The following is a 19396-nucleotide window of genomic DNA, read 5'->3' as shown; positions in this document are numbered from 1 at the left end:
CACAGGTAGCAAGCTCCAAACAGACTAATGTAGCTGGACATCAAAGAACAAAAAACAGAGAGCTCACAGTCACCTGTGGCATTCCGGTCAAAGAGTACCCCCTTTATCTCTTGTTGCATAGCCTCACGGCATCTCACCAACACACAGAAACACATTCACACAAGAGTTATTTCAAAATCAAGCTTAAGTAGAAAGTTATGTTGAGGGTATAGCTGTGTAGATTTTTACATCAGAGAAGGTTTTATAGAACCTTCAGCATAAGCACAAAAAGCTTAAGGTTAAAGATAAGGTAATATGACATTTGTTCTGAATGTAATGAAATAAGAATATACCTTTGATATCTTCTAATATTCAGAATCAGAGTCAAGTTTATGGCCAGGTAGGTTTGCTTTAACAAGGAATTTGAGTTGGTGTTGATGGTGCACACAAATTGGGTATATATAAAGAATACAGAATGTATAGCTATATAAAATATAAAACATATGATATACTATATGCAATTATTTAGTACATAGTTATATACTACTTTATATACACAGTAGATTGTGCATTAATGTAAGGCAGGAGGTCTGGAGATGCTACGTTGGTGTAGCTTCTAGGTCTTGAACGGGGGAGAGAGAGAGGCGGTGTCAGTGTCATGGGGTCTCTGGGCCTTGTTGATAAGACTGGTAGTGGATGGGAAGAAACTGTCCTTGTGGCATGAGGTTGTGGTCTTGATGGACCACAACGTCCTATCAGAGGAAAGTATCTGAAATAGTATGTGGCTGGTGTGCGAGGGATCACCACAGGCCTCAGAGTCCTGGATGCGTACAGATCCTGAGAGAGGTGGAAGACTGAGACCAGACCAGATGACAACCTGCAGTCTGCCCTTGTCAGTGGCAATGATGGAGCAGTAGAAGTGCACCATCATTGTCTTTGGCAGGTTGAATTATTTCTATGGCATTAGCATTATGACAAGAGAACCACAAGCGTATATTAATCTCCATGGGCGCATTGGGATCACCTATTTTTATTCATATGGGGTTATATAGGCCCTTTGCTTAACAAGTGTATTTTACAGTGACATTAAATGTCCCACGCGCACCTACAGTGACCACCAGAGCAGCTGAACTTGGTGAAGCTAGCACTCCACCCACGTGGATTACCTTGGTAAATAGACCAAATGGTTAGTGCTTTGTCAGTGTGGGTTTTTGCAGTTAAAATTTTCATTTTAGCTTCTTTTGTTTCAGAGATATTACAGTTTATTTTTTTGGTCAAGCAGAGGTCACCTTTCCCCCATAAAGCCTCAGATTCAAAGTGGTGTACTATTTCTGTGCTTTTTTAGTGAAGATTTGTGCAGTTGTGCTGGGTTTTTTTATTTTTTAAATATAATCATACTTATTTTCGGCTATTGACATCACTGACAATAAAATATATAATATCTAACATTATATAAGCTCATTGTGAATTAAAAAGGCTGAAACTGATGTTCAAGTAGAGCATAACATAGGCTTGTATTTCCCTTTTGTCATAATCCTAAAGCCACAGAAATATTAGAATATATCACAGGTAGATTTGTTTTCCATGGAGCAAAAACCCTGGGTCTGTTTTCATTTCATTTTATATTGTTTCTATTGTTAGTGGCAGCCCACTGCTCCCCAAGGGGATAGGTTAAATGCAGAGGTAAATTTCTCCATTATAAGATCATTAAAGTTTTATTTTTGTTGTTGTCTTGTTCTGGCTAAAGAAGCTCAATTTGAAGATAACTATGGAAGCATGAAAAAAAGGATCTGTTTATATATATATACGTTATGTTTGAAATGCATCAATTAAATGTTGGTATAGAACAATCGCAGAGAAATTACCTGCACCAAGAATAACGTGGAAGAAGCATCAAAGTGTAACATTTCAGATTTTGTGGTGGTTGGTCAAAAAAGTATACAAAAGCTGTGAGTGAACATAAAGAATTTAAGAATTCAAGGGATTAATAAAGTAATTCTAATTCTGATAACACTTTTTTCTTTTTTGTTCTTAGAAATTCGAGCCAATTTATTGTTAGGATAGTGTACTTAATATTCAACAGACATTCAATTAAAGGATGTTTGAAACTGGAACCCATATTTTTAAAACAAACATATTAAAGTTTGATTAGCTTATTACACACAGGATGTGTTTTGATTTTAACTCAATAATTAAACTGTGACTACCTTTAAAGCAGCATTTTAACATGTCAACGTGGTCCCACTCTTTGTCCTATATTTTGTTGGTGTATGTTTGGTCACTCCAGCCATCATATGTAGTGGCTCCTCATCCAACTCATCACAGCTGTATGATGTATATGATGCAAGAGACCAATCAATGACGGCTCTGACATAGTTCGCTTTGTGATTTATGAACTAAAGTTTCTATTAATCCGTCCTTTTGTTATGGTATTTTCTTATTTCCTGCAGCTGTACAATATAATAGTTGACTTCTTCATACCCTGCCTATGTACCGTAGTTATGTGTGGATATGCATGAGCAAGCTAAAAGTTCTTCTTTAATTCTTGCTTGGAAGTCGTCCAGATCTGCAGCACGTTAATAAAAAAAAGTCTCCCAATCCTCCATCCCAAATCCTCACTCTCCTCTTCGTCCGAACACACTAAAGGAGGACTTCTGCTGACTTAGTTATTTTGACAATAGAGTGATCTATGCCATCAGTTGGTCTGCTCCCTACTTGGATGCAGTGTGTTTATCTCTACAGAAGCAGCAGCCACACAGTCAGCTTGGAAACTGCATGAGGGACTTTGGGATGCAATGAGATGGGGCTGTAACAGTGGACTAGAAGGAAATAGGTTAAGGAGGGGGATGCTGGAGGTAAAGAGTTGAACTGCAGAACATTCTGGCACAGAAAGGTTTGATATTGTAATTGAACAAATGAAAATGACTTTAATGTGTCTTGCTCTGCAAATTTTCTTTTGAGCTAGCATCATCTGAAAAAGGCTTATGCTTCATTTGCTTTAAACAAAGGTGCGAGTATATTACTCTCAGGCATACCAAGGCAACTAAAAAAACAAAAAGTCCTGCAGTGGTCACTGGAAAGACAAGCTGTATTTTGGCAAGAAAACACCACCTGTATTATTGAGTTATTTGGTGTTAGAAATATGGACTGTAACATGCAAACAGCTGTTATTCGCTCACTGTTCTGTGTCACAGTCTTAAAATCTTTCTATTCTTTTATATTCTATGTTTTTTTCAGACTGCCTCTCTCTCTCCGTCTCCTGACACTGGCAATATATCAGATCAGACACTCACAAAACGTTTCAACCCGGCGTGTCAAGAATAACTACCAATATGTCACTGCTGTTTAAATATCTTTGTTGAGAATGAAAGAGTGGTCAATGTCTTTTTGGTAGAGTTTGTGACAGCCGAGGGAGTAATGCTTCAGCCTCTTTGCTATGTGTTTGTTACAAGTCTAGTAGAAATTCATTGCATTGGATGAACAGTGCTTTCATATGTCGGCAGTACATTATCTTTCATTTTCTTTGCATGAAATACCAGGAATAAAAGTATTTATTCAGTAAAAGGGTTGAGGTGGTGAAAGACGCGAAACAACAACCCCAAAATAGGGTGTTTTCCTATACAGTGGGCAGCTTTCACTCCTAATGGTTCCTAAGAGGCTGCTGTGCAACCTATTGCTTTTTCTTTTCTTTTCTCTCACATTATTTTTACTCCAAAGACTGCGAGAAAAGAGAACAGACAATAATCTTGTCTTTTGGCACGCCAAGGAGTTCTTCCAAAAAATACCCATATTTTTCTTTCACTTTTTCCCTTTTCCTTGTCTCTTTCTCGTTTGGCTTGGGGCTTTGTGTTTGTATCTGAGTTGAGGATGGGGTGGGGGTCAGAGGTATGAAAACAAGTCTGTCCCTCTCTCCCAGGTAATGTGTTTATTTTCCTGGACCCATCTTCTAGTTTACTGTGCCGTGGCGTTTCTCCCCTCTTATCGCCTGGCCCTCGTGGGGCACTTTAGCCCCTCAAATCCTGTTCACCACATACTGGTTTTAGAATCTGTGAAATGAGTGCTAGAGAAGCGTGGCCACAATGTCTGCCTGTGTTGCTACTGGACTCAAATGGGCTCTGTGCTTTTTTTTGTCCAGGGAGATGCATAAATGGAAGTTTTTAACACCTCAAAGGAGGCTGGGCCTTTGTGGAACCACACTAGAGAAGCCTGACAGTCTCCCGAGGAGGCAGACACACTGAGTGCAACAGGACAAAGAGCTGGAGGAGCAGAATCAGCAGGGGCATCACTCTGTTTTGGGCACCATGCACATACACCCACATATATGTGGCTGCACTTATATGCACATGTACACCAGCCACGGTTTAAAAAGAAAAGACTGATGTTTTTATAAGTAAAAACACAAGTGATCAAGTGTGCCAAATATATATTAACAGTTGTTTTATTTCTAAATTCAGCTAAATTATCTTAGTGTCAATTCTGACATTTGTAATGCAACATTGTTAGGTAGGGAAAAACAATCAAACAGGCTGCAGCAGTAACCAAAGCAGCTCTCCTAGCAGTTAAAATCAACATACAGTGCTAACTATAAATAGGCTCATATGTGATTGTATAAACAAATCCAATGAAAATATACAACCCGCAAACCAACATTTCTCTCTTATTGATTCCAGCTTTAGTGTTTTGAAAATAATTTGCACATTTCCATCTCAATTTTCCTTTTTTTTTTTTTATTTCACTTCTAAGTACGGCCCAACAGCTGGCATTTACAATCACGCTTTATGCTGTTTAGATGTCTACAATAAGCATTTAGATGCAAATATGTCTGCCTTGTACAAAGGACTTGCAACTTCTGTCAGAAGCAACATAATCAACCTACAATTGTCTCCGGGCTCTGAGTGGTTTCCAGTTACAAGGCCTAAGCTGCAAGCATCTGTATTCAAATGATTCTCCGTCTCGGGAGCGGTTTAGCGTGGATGTTTTCCATCGGTACTGCGCTGAAAATCAATCACATGGTGAATTAAACCAGAAAGAAAACAACTGATCCATAAATGATCAGGTTACAACAAGGCATCAGAGTCCAAAAATTATCATACACTTTTCCTCATTTAATGGGGGGGAGACATGGAGGCACTGTTTCTTTTTCCATAAAGTCTTGTATTATAGTTGCACATTATCAACTGGCAAATTTTGATTTCCATCGCTCAGTTCAATACCTTTAATATTTAAGTCTTTGCATGTTGGAAGGTTTGGATGTATCCCAAGTTAGGAATGGCAGTCAAGGCTAGTTTCTGGTGTTTCTTTATGTTCGTCTTCATTTGGTTAAAACTGCGATCTACAAACCAGTTCAGCTATGGTCTTTTTTCCTGAGATGAATTACTAAAAAAATTGAATAATGTCCATCAATTGGAGACATCGAATTCACTTGATGAAACAAATTACTAAAATCTAATAAGATTTAGAAAAAAGGCCAGTGCTGCAATTGCAGGTGGCCACAGTTTAAATCTGAGTGTAATGGGGGAACTTGCCACTCTTACTATTTTGATTTTGCTTTTTATTTCGAGATCATTTGTCTTTCCTTTTGTTTTTTTACTTGCAATTAAAAGCAGTGTTTGCAAATGCAAGTGTATCCATTTATGAGGAAAGGAAACAATCAGTTAAAGAATATTTCTGCCTTCTTAATCTTCTAAAGAGGGAAATGATTTAAAGGAGGACACAAATCTCTGTGACATGGCAGGACTGTAGGGGAGCTTTCCTCCATTATTTCCAGTTGTCTCCTTCCTTCTTCTCATGCCTCGGCCCTGTTCCCTTCTTCTACTTTTACCCTCACATTGGAAGGAGTTTAAGGGCCAAAGGATGAGGATGAGGAGCACAGAGCAAAGCTCTGATTTGCTTGTCTCATCATAGGAAACAAATGCAGTGTTTGAGCCACTGATTACTGCTCTAATTGACTTTAACACTCCTTTACTGCATTTAAAGAAAGGACCTTTGAATTGAAGGGTCAAATTACCTCTACAGCCAGGCAATAAATAAGTCAAACAAGGTAAGAGGTTTGTGCCAGCATATGTTAGAGGCAAATTTAATTGGTAGAAAACAGGAAACATTTCCATTCAAACTGTACTCAAAACAGGCAAAGGTCCAGTTTCAACTATTCAAAAGAATGAAAGAGAAAAATAACTGTTATATGAAAGCAGTTATGTTCTGTAGTTCTAAATAGTTCAAAACAGATGTCCTTAGCCATTTATTCTTTTGCAATTTAAATGCAACATTTTACCCAATATAAAAGATACTATATAGCTCTATTGTCTATTGATTTCAGGCACAAAGAGAGGAAACGGCATGAAGAGAGGCTGCAGTCTGAACTGGAAGCACAGAAGGTGGCAAAGACGGGCCCAGAACAAGAGAATTGGAGAGGGGCTCTACACCCAGAACGCTACAATGTGGCCTTTGTGACATAATGCACTCTGCACAGCAGATTATGGAAAATACTACAAAATTTACTACTTTGCATATCCAGCAATAACAACTGACATCACTGCCAGTCCCCATATGCTCCACGTTTCTGGATTGGTTTCACATTCAGCGCAGAGGGAGGGGGTAAAAAAAACACTGTCAAACTGTTATTATATTCCCACCATATCCTGGACGCCCATTATGGTGTGGCACAAGTAATGGTACAACTGAGAAACGCAGCAAAGAGCTGAGAGGTGAAAATTCACACAAAAAGAAAAAAAGAGAATCTTGAGCAAACTATGAAAGGCAAGAGAAACTGTTAAAAACTCCACACCTAGATGGAATATGTGTTTTTTATTTCTTGGTATCATAAGGATTTAATTGGGGTGCCATTTACTAGGCAGTCAGGCCAAGAAGCTCCAGTTGTATTTGATGAAGAGGAAGGTAGGAGGAGGCTTTCAGGAGCAGCTGTCCACATGATATTATCCTGAATCAGGTGTTAACAGCACAGCAGGTGGGTCAAAAGAAATGTATTTTCTTTTCACTTGTGAACACATGTTTCTCATTCTAGTACCTTCATCTAAAGTGCTACCGCTGTTTAGCACAAACTGCTTTTCAAATATATTCTACATTAAATATCATTATTTATTTTATTGAAACTAAATTAAGCATTCCAGTGGCAGTAAAAATGAAAAATTAACATTTGAAATTTAGTGTCAGGTCATTATGTAAGATGAAGTAGGGATTGTTTTTTTTGCAACTAACCATACCTCACCTTCATGGTATACGATAAGGTTACAAATAATAAACACAAGCTGCTTTAAAAACGGGAAGACAAAAATATATAACAGAGCTACATTTGCTAAAAAAAAAAGCAGCTTCATTTTCAAGCTGTGACAATAGTTTTATCATAGAACAGTCCTGAACAGAGTTTGTGTGCATATGTGATAAATGCCTACTTCAGTCAGTATCAATGTGTGTGTCCATGTGTGCTCTCTGATGCGGTTTTGGGCAGAGTGTGGCCAAACAGTAAAATGTTGAAATTGGAAAAAATATTACCCTTCTTTCTCCTGAATAGCAGGGAGATAAGCACCCCCTTTAGCAACGAAGCCAGTGAAGTTTAAGCTTATTATGAATACCTCTCAGAGCGCAGAAGCATGTACTGTAGAAATCAAAAGGAGTAATAGGCAGGTAAGCCAGTGTCATTTTAAGGAGGAAGTCAGTTGTGAAATTGTAAAATCTTAAGGCCCTGCTGTCAATCTGCAGCATTCAGAACAGTCCCGTAAATGATTTTTTTTTTTTTTTATATAGACCACCATCTGGGATTAGGAAAACGTACAGCTTTGTGAAGCGAACAGAAGGGAAATCCAATAGTAATCTTTCCATTGCAAGAGACTAATAAGAATAGACAGTTTATCTCTCATTAGACAGAAAATACTTCAAAGAAAATAAGAATGAGTGGTTCCTGAAGATTCCTGAAGTAGAAAATTTTGCATAAAAAATCCTCATGGTTTTTATGTCAAATTAGCTGTGAAAATCCACAAAAAAAACATTCATCATGATTATTTCTAACTTTTGTTTAAGGATTCATTATCCGCTCATCAAGTGTTCTCAGCAGAAAAACATCAAATGTGAATTTGCCGTTCCACGTTCGGCTTTGCATTTTGTGTCTGAAAGATTAAGCTGTAAAGCTCCTCTGCAGAGATCTGCTGTAGAGATGATACCATAACACAGTTGATCCGGGGGAGACAAGGCTCCGAGGCTCTCAGATAATCTACAACACGCACACACACATTAAAACACCTACAGGCAAATACTGGAGGTCTTTTTTTCTTTGTTGAATATTCATCCATGTTTCCACATCGTCTGCAGGTCTCCTAATCACAGTCACTTCCCCTTTAATCACAGGGCTCTAATTAGGTCCTAATAAACCATTTTGCCATCCTCTTGGAGCGTATGTGTGTCACTCACACATCAAACCATGAAATACTACATTAAGGGGCTGTCAACCTCAAAGCAAAGCTCCTCCAGCAGCAGTGATACAGATACTGCAGGCACACCCCTCTTACACTAATTGAAATTATCGAAAGCTCTGCTTACATGCAACACTTGGTCGTGTCTTAAACCATAGTGGGATAGCTGTGCCAGTGCTGAGGCTCTAGTGGATTCTCTGATGTTGGATAATTGTTTAAACCTGAGTGGATAAAGGTTGTTTGTTCTGCCAAGTGTGGGAAACAAATCTTCTCGCTAGAACTTTCCTCTGGTTTGTTGTATTCTAATTCAGTCCAGAACTGGCTTCATGGAAAGCCTCAATGATACCACGTTCATCTTGGAGAACCAGTGTTGGGGGACGATGATCACTGACCATAAGTTGATAATGATGACTGTTTAATTAGAAGCCTTTCTTTGGTCTGGCCATGAACCAAACTCCTCCACCCTGCAGATGGTAACCAATAAATTTAGCTTTCAAGCATGAGGAGGAACATTGTACTTTTCTCAATGTATACCCGGAGCCCCACCCCTAACCAAGAACACAAAGCTTCTCACCCTGCTGAAGTAAAACCCCAAACCAAAGTAGTACCACAGAGAAAAGATGGGGAAGTGCATGGGACTAGATGTTTTTAATCTTTCTCTCCACACAAAGCACTTTATATATATATATATATATATATATATATATATATATATATATATATATATATATATATATATATATGATTGTTTTTTTTATCTGAAACCGATTTGTCAACCCTATCCTTTTATTTCAGATTATAATATTAGAACATTGTTTTGCAAATATGGCCTGATCAACAGGGTTTCATTCATTTAAATGTAGAAAGTAGTCTTTCATCCATGCAGTTGTTAGACTTTATATTCATCACTGCGCCCAACAATTAATTTTGCATATATTTTGTTAACAGGTCATCATAATTTCTCCATTTTGGGAAAATAAACAATAAGTCTATTCTGTAGATAAAGCTAGGGCTGGCCCAAGGAATAAGCAAACTAACCGACTGATAAACATAATAAAAAGGCACACAACTGTAGGATAAAATTAAGAGAAAAGAAAAAGATTGATATTTGACACATAGATAAAGAAGGATCGGTGTAAACTCCTCCAAGACAATTTTCTCTTGGGGGAAAAGCCTAAGAGTGATGAGAATGCCGTGGCTTCAGAGGTGGAAAATGTTCTAGACACCCTAACGCATAGATGACATTATTTACTCACTAACGGTTTAAAAAGTTCTACCAAAATCTTTGGGAAGCTTGGGAATGCCTGCAATTTTCCTCTTACTATTGCACCTGCAGAGTGGAGTTTTTCCAAACTGGTATTTATAAAGAACTAGCAAAGATTTCTTATGGTAGAAGAATGTTGGATTGTAGTGTTTTATATTGTCAACAATGTTGGCCATCAGATCTTACAGTGATTTCATCCGTTGTTTTCCCAAACAAGAAGCTGGGATGCAGAGGTTTCAGGGAATACATGGGCCATTGAGGAGGAACCGTTTAACATGAAAAGTCATATATTTGGGAAAAGGTAGTTTATGTTTTCAGATAGAATTGTTGCACCAAGCTACACACATTTACATTGTTTTAATAACCAGTTTTTAAGCCTTAATTTCCGTTTCCACCGCGTTTCGGGTTATTTTTCCCATTATTTAAGAAAATACTTGATGTTTAATATTTTATTGGATTGTCTGTTTTTGTACAATTTAATTTATGTTTTTACTGAGCGAAGCTTTTTTTGCACTTCCGTTGTTGTTTCTAGGTGTGCGAGTGATCTGATCATCCCACTGTTGTTTTGAGCAATAAATATTATTTCCAGAAATAAAGGTCCCCCAAATTCAACTTTTGCTTAGGGCCCCATAACAGCTAATGCTGGCCCTGGATATGGCAGACAATCTTTCGTTCATCCTGTTTAGTTCGGAAAAAGAAGAAAAAAAGATAAACTACCCCTACCACTATCCTCTGTTCTCGCCGACCCATCAATCATCCACATGCAGGCGAGCCTCCTCAATGTTACTTTAACCAGTATGCCTGGCAGAAACATCGCTGCATTTTGTGTGTGTGTGTGTGTATTGTATGTGGGTGGGTGGCGTGTGCCAGAGAGGCTGTCCCAACAGACCGTCAAAGGGCCTCATGGGAAATTTACAATTGAGCCAAACCACAAACTCTCTGTCATTTCAGCAGATTTCAGTTGAGTTTTTTTTTTTTTTTTTTTTTCCTATCCAAGATAGGGTTTATCACAAACGCTGCTTTATTTGTTTCAACTGCTCAAGCACAGCACTGCTTTAGTCACTATAACTCATTTTGCTCATGAATTTCTAGCTGAGTGAGACAGGAGTCCCTCAAGTGTAATTCAACATCCGCCGAGACATTTGCAAAGCAGCCAACACCTATTTCTAAAGTGTGTATGCTAAAATTATCAATCATAGAAAATTATAAAAATAATCAAACTCCACAATTTCAAATATGTCTTTTGGAAAAGTTGTTAACATAACTTATGAGAAACAAAAATAAAATAATCAAATATAATTCCACAAATTTAGAAGGGTCTGATCCAAGATGCTCACAAGAACCATTATCTGTGCAGAGTCTTAGGTATCGGAGCCACTGCTCTTAGATCATCTCTTCACTAGCAACCTCATCCATTTTCTCTGTGCGTTTGTGAAAGGATTACAAAGACAGACAAAGAGCAGCATTAAGACAGAGACAAGAAGAAAGCTTGAGCTTGCTTGTTGCTGAAGCCATTATCTCATGATGTACATTAAGAGCAGATCCTTTCCAACACATCCAAGTTTCAGAGCATAAAGAGATGATTCAGAAAGGAAACAAAAGGCCCGGGTTTCAAGAGGTACTATGGTTAACTTCATCAAAATTTCAGCCACAAGACCATTACTGTCTATTACACCACCCTGCCTCTTTGTCACTTTGATTTATTTTCGGCAACGTACATTTACGTTTTCCACGGGGGAAAAAACTGTTGAAAATTGACTCCCGGCCCAATACGTCCTTTCTTTTCCATAACTTTCTCACCCTGTTTAGATGTCACAGTAGCTGCTCCATGATTCAAGTGGGGGATCAGCATTTGTTTCCATCCAAGAGCGCCGACACTCTCTGAAGAGATTAAAAGTTAAAACAACTGGCAGAGTAAGGCTCTGGTGAGGCCTGTCTGTAAAAAAATAAAAATAAAAAAATACTTTTTAAGAGGTTTTTGCATGCACCAGTTCACTCTCCAAACAAGCTAATGTCCACTCAGAAACCAAGTTGCAAATCTGATCGGAAAACAATGATGTGCCAGCAAAAGAACTCGCTGCATGCACAGAGCTGGACCATGCAGTAATGAAGTCATGTTGGCTTTCCTCAGTCAAAACCATGAAACATATTTTACATCCTGTGTCAGATGAAGCTGGCAGATGCCAAGCCGGCTGTTAGAGTCCACCAACTGGATAATGCCTAATTGTTTAGCTTTAATGGGCCAGGGAAGGCAATGTTGCTTGGAAACAAAAAAGTATGTGTTCTAGGATTATAGGTGGGGAAAGAGCAACTTGTAGAAAAATGAAAAAAAAAAAATAATTTTATGTGTTCATTCTAAATAGTTAATCTGTATTTCTACTGCCTATGCTGGCTCAAGTCATAGCTGCTTCCTCCAAGGCTCTGGCTTTCACCCATGGGGGTCCTAACAAACTCAATGCCGAGGATCACAAGGAAGAGGCTTGTTGTGAAGCTTTTGTGAGGAAGCAGTGCAACAACCCACATTACACTAATCTCTTTTCCCTTGTCCGCTCACAAGACGTGCTCACAGGTCTTTAGAGATTTTTTTTTAAACAATTCTGCTAAGGCTGAAAACACTTGGGGCAGAAGATCTCAGTTTTCTTCCTCTGATTTATTTAGGCATCACAAACTGCAGCAAGGTCACTTGAAACCGCACACATAACATATCCATCTGTTTATGAAACGATTATGCATCCACTTAAAGAAACAAGAATTTTGCACACTCTCTGCAACTAAAATTCAAAAAAGCACCATGGCTGTTGCCTGCAAAACAGAGACTAAGATAATTTATGCAGAACTCTCAAACTGCACCAATCGTGATGTTCCACAAAACTAAAAGAATGAAGAGCAAACTTTTAAAGCTTTTTTTTTTTCTTTTGTCAACTTTTGTTTTTTATATATTTGCAGCAACTACTGTTCCCCCGTTTATGTAAAAAAACAGAGCATAAGTGTTTGCCTAAAATTCAGTTTCAACCACCTGCAGTCTTTTCACACAAGCTGACAGGTCTCAGCCTTGGTCTATAAGGGGTGCGTGCGTGTGTGGTGTGTGTGTGTGTAAGCGAGAGACAGAGAAAGAAAGGGAGAGTGTGCATCAGTGTGTTTGTGCTTTGTGCGTTTGTGTGTGCGCAGTGACTACAAAATCCACCACATTTTAATTACTGCCCGGCTGCTGCACTGTGTGCCTCTTTGATATGGAAATGCAGGCAACCATCTTCATAGAGCAACTGTACAAATCTTCATCTGATTCATAAAAAACAATGAGCCCCGCTAATTCCTCCACCTGATTACAGGCCCGGACCCATGTCAGAGACATTCGGCCACCGACGCCCTTCCAATTAATTCTCCATATTAATGTGTGATATTAAAAAAAGAAAGTATTACGAAAGAAAAAAACACCAGGCTACTTACCATGGCCATGTCTGTTGCATTTTGAAGTCAAACTTAATTAAGTGTAACTATGCTATGCACTGAAAGAAAATGTCCAATTATTTTGTGAAAAACATATTCAGTGGGAGAGTGAATGATACAGATCAAAATGGGCCACTTAGGTTACTTGTGCAATTATGCAGTTCCTGTGATGATACACATATTTATGTATATAGTTTTTTCATCTGTAATCCTTTAATGTCAGCAATACTGTTCACTTACAGCTACCAAAGGGACATGAAGTTCTAATCAAATAAAAAAAAAAAAAAACGGCGCTGACCGCGTTGATGCTCAGTAAGTGCTTACACACACAAGCGCACACACAGTAGGCGCTGTTATTCTCTATGAAAAATATAACCTGAAACTCAGAGGATGATTTGACATTAGAAAGACCTGCATTCAAGGGGAATTATATTCATCTTTTAAAACAGCAACAAAAAAAACCTCATGATGCTTTTTGAAGCAGCTGATGCATTTTCTAGCTCTTAATTTACTCTCTGCATGAGTTATTGACCCTATATGTTTCTTTTGTCCCACAGCTGATTTTTTTTTTTCTTAATTTCACACAAAATAAAAAACAAATATAAGACGTTGTTGTTCATTTGTTGAATTTTACTCATAAAATCTCCTCTGAAACTTTATATTCATTTAAAAACAAAATCCGCCTTCAAACACCCTTCACTCCTCACATGGATACGGTGGCATCTCCCCATCAGTGATCATTGTTGAGATATTCTACTGCAAATTAGATAACACTTAGAAAGACAGATGTCACAACATGTGCTGCCACCTTTATTATCTCCTGCGGTCCTCCAGCCTTCTGCTACACTCCCCCTCTTCCTTTACAGAGCCTGCTGTTGTTTACCTTCTTCTCATCTTGTTTATCATCAGGTCATAGAAGAAGTAACTGGTACCCATGCACCACTCAACCGCTCCCATCTCTCTACAATTGCTTCACTATCCTTTGTCACATGCCATAGCAGCCCCTGGTCACCAGCAAACATGTTATTGCACTAGAAAAAAAAAGAGCAATGCACTTGATCTCTTGTTGATATTTGTATGAATGAGGCAAAAAAAAATCTAAAATTAAATTTTCAAATAAATTTAAAAAGAAAATAAAAACACAGGAATAAAGTACAGGGGATGGACAAAAGTTCCCACTCATTGATGGGAACTTTATAGCAATAAGGTGCTTTTGATACATACACACCCTCACACAGATATATTACAGCGAAGCCGAGTTGGAAAAAAAACATTCTCAGAAAGACATTCAAAACCTGATCAAAATGCTGAATTTCTATAAAACTGAAGAATGTATAAAACATTGCTATAGATTTCATCATAGTAATAAATTGACCTTTTTTCTTAACTATTCTGAATATCAGATACTGTGAGAAATATAATTTCATTCAGTCCTTGTAAATCCTGCCATTAAAAGAAACCTACACACTTCAATTTGACGGCACAGCTTCATCATTAAAAAAATCTATATGTATGTATATACATATATATATGTATATATATTGGCAGGAAATAATAATTTCTAGCCACGCCTTAAGGTGAAAGGTATACCCCAAGAGATTCACCAAACAGCAAAATTCTAAGCAAACATTTACTCATCTGAAACTAAACAAGGACAAGTCCAATATATGATTTCCAGATGAACATTATGAAACAAGTCTTTTTGATATATCATATTAGGACCTTTCATTGATCCCTCTTTCTCAAAAAGATTCAAACATATTTGGAAGATGTGGACAGCTAGTGAATAGATCTAAAAATGTATAACAGCAAAAACTAAATAAAAAATAAAAAAAACTCAGAAGCAATCTCACACTTTGCTTATACAAGAAAAGCGGTGGATTGGAAGTGAACTTGAATAATCCAGGATACGTTAGAGACAGGTGGGTTTCTCCATTCAGCCTAAATGAGAGTCCTAAAATCCCTGGACTCCCTGGAACAAGCAGCGCCTGACTCTCGGCATCTTATGCTGCGTTTAGTGGAGACAATTCTTAGTGTTGCCAATAAAAATATCAAGTCACCCAAGGATCTAGGATAACCCTTAAATATATAAAGAAGTTGTTTTTCCTGTTAGGCAACTGAAAAACTATTTTTACTTTTGTAGAACTCATAGGAAAAAAATGTATTGGATTGCCAAATAAATTGTGGAAAGATTACACTTCCCAAAAAAAAAATTAACATTATCTCCACTGATCAAATATATTGAGATGCATGATTGCCACAAATAGGACTTTAAATAAACAAGATGATTAGTTGTGATTCTGTTCTCCATTTAGAGAATATATAAAAGTTGAAAGGTCTGAAGCTACAGATGCCAAGTTATTTTATCTTTTGTTTTTTTACTCTTTCATAAAGCGACATGCTGAGCTGCAGCAGCCGTCTGAGAAGAAAAAAAAAAGACTCCCAGCCGAGTGTCCGTGTATAGCAATCAGGACAATGTGCTGAATGGGCAGTCTAATTATACATGTGCCATTTAGGTTTGCGTTTGGTCTCCAGAACCGCCTTACCTTATGAGGAGACCTGCGTAAACGGGCCGTACAGAGGAGTCGAAACAAAATGCCAAGAAGGGGAAAGAAGAAAGAGGGAAACTTTAACAGGCTTTCCACTCAGGAGAGCTGGGCTCAGGTTTGTGGAGAGAAGGGAAAGATGGTTATTAGACCTCAGAAGGGGGGTCTAAAGAAAGCTGCGTTATAAATCATTCCAAAGAATATCATTTCTAATTAGACTTTTTATAATAATGGGATCAAAACTTTTAGATTTTAGGGAGTCAAATTGAGTTTTACGCGTGCGTTTTACCTGAGATTAGGAGTCAAATGAGAGCTAAATACACGATCAATTAGATAATACAAAAAAAATAATCTTATAATAATCTTATTTATATATTAAAAGTTATTGCTGATCAGATCAGTGCTGGTTTGTAATTATTTATTCTCTTAAGACAGCAAAAAAAAATTATTTTTAGGAAAACAACTCCGTCCAAAAAAGCAATAAATCTACTTGGAGAGTCTGGGGCGCTGGACTAAAGTTCCCTCTCAGATAAAATTAGAACAGTCTTTTCTTGTAGTCATATAGCCTACATCTGCCTCTGAACAGACAAGACTTACGATTGTTGAATTTAATTTACGGCTTATACATTCTTAAGGGGTCAATTCCCCTCCCCGACCCTCTGGAGAGTTTGAGAGGAGCAAAAAATTCCCATGCTGCTCTGCTTGAAAAGAACTTTGCGCATCTTATCTAAAAAATATTTAACAAGTAATAAAAGTTTTTGTTTGCCTTTTTCTACCCCAACAAGTTTCAAACTCATATTAAGGTAAAATTGAAAGAAACGTCAAAGTGGAGCTTGTAAAATAAAATAAAAAAAGTGAAATCTTTACCAAGCCGTCATAAGAGAGACAGGAAACCTACCAGGGCGCACGTCACTGTCAATAAGAGGCGCAGCGGTGTGGACAGAAATGAAACTGCCACCAGGCGGAATAAAGTTACGGGACATGTAAACAGAAACCCCTAACCTTCATCGCTTTTTAAATTGTTTAAGAATCAGCACTTATGCACTCTATATGTTGAGAACTATTCATCTGAAAATGTTCAACTTTTGCTTTGGTGACTGCGCAGCGTTGCGTTTTGCAGCTCAAACTTGAAATACATAAAGTAAAATTTAAACCTTTAAAAAACATTTATTGTATTAGAGGATGCATTTAGAACTATGAATACATACTGGAAATAGTTGTTAATTACCAATTGTTTTGGATAGAAGGACTCCGAGTTAAGACTAAACCCACCTCTGTCGTCTCTTTGCTCGTTTTGTTTTGGTTTTCTTGCGGAAAAAGAAGCGATTCATCAGGACACAACAATCAAAGTTTGACTCTCACTCATCTCCGCCGCAACAAAAAACTTCCCGTCCCGTGCCAGCTCGGCGCACGAGGAACTCTCCCGCATTGTTTAAACGCGCGCACGCACGCGGCGCAGAACGCGCGGGACGCTTTCAGTGACAGCTCGCGCTGAAACAGAAAATAAGGAGAATAATAATTAGAGTCTTCAGCAAAGCGTGCGGCTTACCTTGAGGATGAGAGTCGTGGAGCAGAAAACTGCGCGTCCTTCCTTTAAGCGCAGCGGACGCTACAGTTTACAGTTTACGCTGAGCTGCTATCTGTTGAGCAAAACTTGACTCTGCGCGCACGGGACCAGATACGGGAAAGTAGCGCTGCTGGGAGTGGAGGATCCAACTGCGAAGTTCGGGTGTCCAAAAATAAAAACAACGACAAAAAGAGAACTGCGATAATCTTTTTTTTTTTTTTCTTTCTCGCCTATCTACTCTTTATCTCCCTCCCCTCGCGCAGTCACTCAGACAGGAGACTACAGGAGCTGGAGATGCTGTCAATCTTGACAATCAATGCGCGCAGCCATGTCGCAAGTATTCAAAGCATTTCCCGTCGTGCAACATCAGAAAGTAAGTGGCCAGGGCATTGATCTGAGGAAGGCAAAGAGGCAGGACTCTTCCCCCCCCCTCCTCCTCCTCCTCACCCCACCTCCACCACTACCTCCTCCTCCTCCCAGACAAGAGATTGGGGGGGGGATGATTGTTTCTGCTCCGACTTTACAGACCTTTAAATAAAAACTTAAATGAAGGGTAAGGACAAAACCCTCACCCAACTTTTTCATACATTGAAAAGATACTCTGGACTGTTTCTGTTTGATTAAGAGGTTTTTAAATAATTAAAAAAAAATTATAATTTGTCTGTTTTATGCCACTGGATGATTAATAAAGTACTGCCTCTTACATTTAGTATTCATGTTCACTTGTAGAAGAAAACGCATTCAGGTACAGGGCAGCTGGACGGAAGAGAAAACCATAAATCAAATAAGAAAAAAAAAAACATTAATTTGCAATAATTAAATCTTCCTAAAAATAAACCGATAATTGATTCTTCTCTGTGACTTTTTTTTGTATAATTATTTGGCAAAAAAGAAAAGCTAAAAGGTTTCGAATCCCCTTTAAACTAACCCAAACGTCTGTGAATTAAAGCAGATTTCATGGTTATTAGATTCCCCTTTTCCCCTGATTTTTAAAACAATAGTTTCTGCAGAATTATCCTATTAACTATTTCTATAATCTTCTTATCGTACAATCATTTAATTTGTGAGAACATAATTGTAGTAATTGATAATTTATCAGTATGTATGTTGATAAAATAAAAGTAACATTTTGGGATTTTTAATTCAATTAAACTGATGTCCAAATCCTATTAAAATAAAATATAAAAAAAAAAAAAAAGGAATCTACACAAGCTCCACATAAATACTTTTATTCCCTTCTGATGTTTTTTTTAGCAGAAACTAAAACAATAAATTACGCATGTGATCTGCAATGAGATGTCAACCTTTTAATTTGTTTAAAATAAATCTTCCTGTAATATATATTTTTTTATCATGGACCTGCATAAATCTATTTAAATGTGGAATAAGCATAAGTCTACAGGTTGCCACAACAAAGCACTATTTATCTGCCTTGAATGAACATCTGTTTTAGATTATCAAGTCGGATTTAAGACGCAGAAGGAGGCCCGCTATGTTAAAGTGAAGAAAATTCAACAAAACCGCATCTCAATTTAAAATAAAAAAAAAGTCCTAAACGCTACTGATGGAAGAGTTGTTATCTTAACACAATCAACAAGCGGTAGAGGATGCAGCAGTTTGTATAAGCATTGAAAAATTATCCTTAAAGTTTAACAATTAGGAAGAAATAAAAGTTTACTTACAGAGAGGGGAGATGGACAGCGGAGGAAACTCTGATTGTTAACAGCGGAGTGTCATGAAACCCAAAGAGGGAGGAGAAGCAAAGAAAATGGTGACAGAGAGAGGGAGAGAGTGACAGAGATCCAGAGAAGGGGGATAGAGAGAAAAAAGAGAGAGAGAAAGATGCACAACACGACCACAACATCAGAACAGATCTGACTCCGGTGCGTCGGACTTTTTTCTCTTCTTTCTTCTCCAGGTGAAGCAATAAAACAGCCACCCAAGAGCTGCACCTTAGGACTGCTCATCTAGAAGTCTTCCTAGGCTATAAGTGCTCACTTCTTTTATCTAAGAGAATGTCAAAAAGTTTTTTTTTTTTTTTTTTTTTTTGGTGTGTAGAATTTTGTTAGATAAATATATATACCTATATACAGTTTTTTCTCCACTTCTTCTGTATTCACTTGGAACAATTAATAAAATGTATCATTATAATTATGGTACTTTAAAAAGT

General features: G+C 37.8%; 1 protein-coding gene across 13 annotated transcripts in view; it reads right to left on the bottom strand.

The window, feature by feature from the left end:
- The window catches only part of LOC107085580 (transcription factor SOX-6-like), a 153048-nt gene extending 134009 nt beyond the window's left edge, over positions 1-19039 (bottom strand). For 3 of the 13 annotated variants that reach the window (XM_015375981.1, XM_015375983.1, XM_015375986.1), the window contains exon 1: positions 17209-17588. The gene's annotated coding sequence lies outside the window, so the exon portion shown is untranslated. Of the gene's footprint in view, positions 1-16931; positions 17042-17208; positions 17591-18908 lie in introns of those variants that run through there. The other 10 variants (XM_015375977.1, XM_015375985.1, XM_015375987.1 and 7 more) reach the window with 6 other exon arrangements.
- Between the last annotated feature and the right edge of the window lie 357 nt (positions 19040-19396).

The sequence above is a fragment of the Cyprinodon variegatus genome, unplaced genomic scaffold (assembly GCF_000732505.1).
Source record: "Cyprinodon variegatus isolate N-32 unplaced genomic scaffold, C_variegatus-1.0 Scaffold128, whole genome shotgun sequence".
In the NCBI taxonomy this organism is placed as follows: domain Eukaryota; kingdom Metazoa; phylum Chordata; class Actinopteri; order Cyprinodontiformes; family Cyprinodontidae; genus Cyprinodon; species Cyprinodon variegatus.
Note: the sequence above shows the minus strand (reverse complement) of the source record. Positions and strands in the feature narration are given on the sequence as shown.